The 4,304-nt window shown below is 47.0% G+C and overlaps 1 pseudogene; it reads right to left on the bottom strand.

The window, feature by feature from the left end:
* Positions 1-1,802: 1,802 nt before the first annotated feature.
* LOC101121403 (aldehyde dehydrogenase family 3 member A2-like) lies at positions 1,803-3,311 on the bottom strand (annotated as a pseudogene).
* Positions 3,312-4,304: the final 993 nt, after the last annotated feature.

The following is a 4,304-nucleotide window of genomic DNA, read 5'->3' as shown; positions in this document are numbered from 1 at the left end:
TTGTGTTTGACTTTTTGTAGCACACCAGGCTCCTCTGTCCATGGGATTTCGCAGGCAAGAATACTGGAGTGGATTGCCATTCCCTTGCCAGGGGACCTTCCCAACCCGGGGAACAAACCCCTGTCTCCTGCATTGCAGGTGGATTCTTTACCATATGAGCCACCAGGGAAACCCCATGGACTGAATTCTGTCCCCTCAAAATTCATATGCTGAAACCCTAACCCCTAATGTGATGACATTTGAAGGTGGGGCCTTTAGGAGGTAATTAGATTTAGATGAGGTCATAAAGATGGGGTTCACTTGATCGGGTTAGTGCCCTAATAAGAAACATCAGAGAACATGGTCTCTCTCCACCATGTGAGCACACACTGATAAGGCAGCTACCTGAAAACCAGAAGAGAGCCCTCACCCAAACCCAACCATGTTGATATGCTGATCTTGGACTTCTAGCCTCTAGAACTGTGAGGAAATAAATTTTGTTAAGTCATGCAGTCTATGGTACTTTGCTATGGCATCTTGTGTTGGCATAAAACACTCCTCAAATTGAAACATATGCAACAAGGACCCAACACATAATAGAATTGAATTCATACTTTCAGCCAAACCGCCATATCATCAGTTAACACTGTTTAAAAAATTTTTATTGGAATACAGTCGATTTATAATGTTGTAATGTTGTATTAGTTTCAGGTGTACAGCAAAGTGATTTAGTTATAGATATGCATATATCCACTCTTTTTTGAATTCTCTTCCCATATAGGTCATTACAGAGCATTGAGTAGAGTTCCCTGTGCTGTATCAGTTCAGTTCAGTTCAGTTCAGTTCAGTCACTCAGTCGCGTCCGACTCTTTGCGACCCCATGGACTATATAGACCATGGAATTCTCCAGGCCAGAATACGGGAGTGGGTAGCCATTCCCTTCTCCAGGGGATCTTCCCAACCCAGGTCTCCCACATTGCAGGTGGATTCTTTACCAGCTGAGCCACAAGGGAGGCCAAGGGAATGCTTACTCGCCTCGTGGTACAGAAGCAGGAAACTTAAAGATTTGTCCCTCAAGAGCCACTGACTTGCCATGGGCAGCCTCTGATCAAGGGTGGGTATTGTCTGAGTACCATGACGATAGCAGTGAAACAGGCCAGTGGCTTTGTAAGATGCACAAAGTCTACGAATGACAGATGATTCTTGCACCAAACTGGCAGCTGCCTTCCAGGAGCCTGAGGATTTACCATGTGTGGACATCACAACGGACTGTCACAAGCCGAGCTCAGGACAGGACAGAGAGTGGTGAAAAAGGAGGGCTGCCTCCTGGAGCTGTCTTCTGGTCCCAGAACTGGGGACAGGGACCCCCCACCCCAGTTCTAGTGCCCCAAACACCGAGGACACTGAGAGATCTCGCCTCATCTCTCTAGACTGAGACCTGGAAACGTGCAGGGCAGTCTCCGGAAGGCTTCAGGGCGTGCTGCCTGAAGGTGGGGGTGGGGGTGGCAAGCCCCGTGTCCCTGGTAAAGAGTCACTGAGCAGGTCTTGGAATGTGGGTTCACCCAGTGCGCTCCTTGTCCCTGCCCAGAGCTCTAGGGACGCAAGTTCTCCAAGTGAGCATGCTCAGTCCTAGGGGGCCGGAGGGAGGGAGGTAAGTGGGGGACTTTGACTGAAGCAGTGAGTTTTATTAATGGTGAATGGTAAGGATGGTGCGTTTGCATATCTTCTTAAAAAGTTCTGGTACGATTTTAAAATGATTGGTTGGTTAGCCCCTGAGCAGAATAATAATTCAGTAGAGATGATGAGGAGGTGGCTGGGGTCCATCAGCAGTATCCGGCCTTGATGAGCATGGTGGCCAGGACGCCCAGGAGAGTGAATAGCAGGAGGCCGAGTCTCCCTTTGTTGAACCGCTTCAATAAGAAAAGTTTCGCCCAGCCCACCTTCGACTGGCTGTTGGGAGGGTACTGGAGTTGGTTTGCGCCTTCCTGCTTGAGAGTTTTTAATAAACAGGGATGTTGATAGGGAAAAGTATCGAAACTGTGTTTTCCGTGATATGCTCCCATCCCGCTGGACCCCACGCCTCTGAAGGGCAGAGAGCTGAGCATGAAGTACATGATGACTTCATTGCCTGTGACACCACCACTGGTGTCACATCCCATCGATCATCTGCTTGATGAGCTTACTGTTGTGAGAAAACATGTAGAAAGCCAGGGGCTTTTCACGCTCATTTATGAACTGTATGGCTTCATCTGCATTCTTCACAGGCACTATTGGAAGAATTGGTCCAAAAATTTCTTCCTGCATCACCTTGGTGTCAGGATCCACATCAGTGAGTATTGTTGGGGCTATGTAGCGTGTGGCCTCATCCATCTCCCCACTAAAAGCTATCTTCTATCCTTCCAGCAGACTCTTTATCCTCTTAAAATGACGAAGATTGACGATCCTCTTGTAGTCGGGAGATTCTTTTACATTTTCTCCATAAAATTCCTTCACAGCCTCCTGCACCTTCGGTACAATCAGGTCCTGGAGGGACGACTCACAGAGCACGTAGTGGGAGGCGATGCAGGTCTGACCGCAGTTCATGAACTTGCCCCAGGTGATGAGTCGGCAGGCGACGTCCAAGTCACAGTCTCGGTCCACATAGCATGGACTGTTCCCTCCCAGTTCAAGGGTCACAGGGGTCAGATGCTTAGCAGCAACCTGCATAACGATTTTTCCAACAGCTGTGTTTCCCGTGTAGAGAATGTGGTCAAATTGCTGCTTCAGAAGCTCCGTGGTCTCCTCGACACCACCATTGACGACAGCGTATAGGTCCTGGTCCAAGTACTGAGGGAGGAGTTTAGCCAAGAGCTTGGTTGTATTCTCACTTACTTCGAAAGGCTTGATAATTACAGCATTTCCTGCAGCGATGGCTATCAGGGGCTGGATGGTGAGGACAAAGGGGTAGTTCCAAGCTCCGATAATCAGTATGACCCCCAGGGGCCCTGGCTGGATGTAGGCCTCGTCCAGCATGGTGAGCAGGTTCCTCTGAGCTGGTTTAGCAGCAGCCCAATCCGGAAGCTTCTCCAGCATGAGATCAATTTCTCCAAGCACAGAAATGACTTCTTGACTGTATGCGATGAATTCGCTCTTGCTCAGGTCTGCACCAATGGCCGCCAGGATGTCCTTCTCACGCTCCTGCACCATGGCGCGCAGGGCCTTGAGCTGCCGCTGCCGGAACGTCAAGGGGTGAGAGCGGCTGGAGCTGAAAGCCGCGCGAACCCGCTGGACCTCGTGCTCCATAGCCGGTCCTCAGCCCCTGACACGCCGACTCAGCCGACGCCAACTGCCTGGCCGACGCCCAGCCAGCAGGTTTAAATTCTATTAAGTACATATATGTATACACACATACATATAAATATGGTTTAAAGTCTATTCATTACACATATACACATAAATACATATGTGTTTGAAATATTCACTGCATATCTGTATGTGTGTATGTACATAGTCTATTCATTGTAAAATCTATTCATTATACATGCACACACAGAGTTAATAATGTCACCTTTGAAATTAGATTTGCCTCCTCCTACATATTAGCTGTGTGGTAACTTCTCTGAAAGTCACTTTTCTTATCAGCACATGGCAATATAATACCAATACTTTATTTCAGAAGTTTAAATAAAACTGTACAAAACATGATATGCTGAGCACAAAGACCTTACACAAATGACATTATCATAGGAGTTGCTATGACCACGATCATGATTATCACTGTCTAAAAACCTCAGTGGAAAGTAAAGTATTTTCCAATAGTTGCTTCCTCCAAGTACTGCATGATTGCAAATCAAGATCTTTGCAACTTAATGACGTCAGCATTCTTTTTCTTTTTTAAAAAAGAAATGCAAGTTGTAGATCTTGACACAAGACAGGCTAGTACCTTAATGGCACAAGTTAGTATGTTAATGTAGAGATGACAGTGGGCCTGAGCCATCACTGAACCTTCAGGTGGAAGCAAGCTTTCTACTTCATGGTGTACAAAGGGTGTAGCCAACCTCTGCTTGGACCAAACTGGCATTATTTGCATTGTTGGTGGGAATGAAAATTGATACAGCCACCACGGAGAACAGTATGGAGATTCCTTGAAAAAAAACTAGGAATGAAACTACCACATGACCCAACAATCCCACTACTGGGCATATACCCAGAGGAAACTGTGATTGAAAAAGACGTATGTACCCCAGTGTTCACTGCAGCACTGTTTACAATAGCTAGGACATGGAACCAACCAAGAAGCCCATCGACGAATGAATAAGAAAGTTGTGGTACATATATACAATGGA

This window comes from Ovis aries, chromosome X, assembly GCF_016772045.2.
Source record: "Ovis aries strain OAR_USU_Benz2616 breed Rambouillet chromosome X, ARS-UI_Ramb_v3.0, whole genome shotgun sequence".
Lineage (NCBI taxonomy): Eukaryota > Metazoa > Chordata > Mammalia > Artiodactyla > Bovidae > Ovis > Ovis aries.
This window is presented reverse-complemented; position numbering and strand designations above follow the sequence as displayed.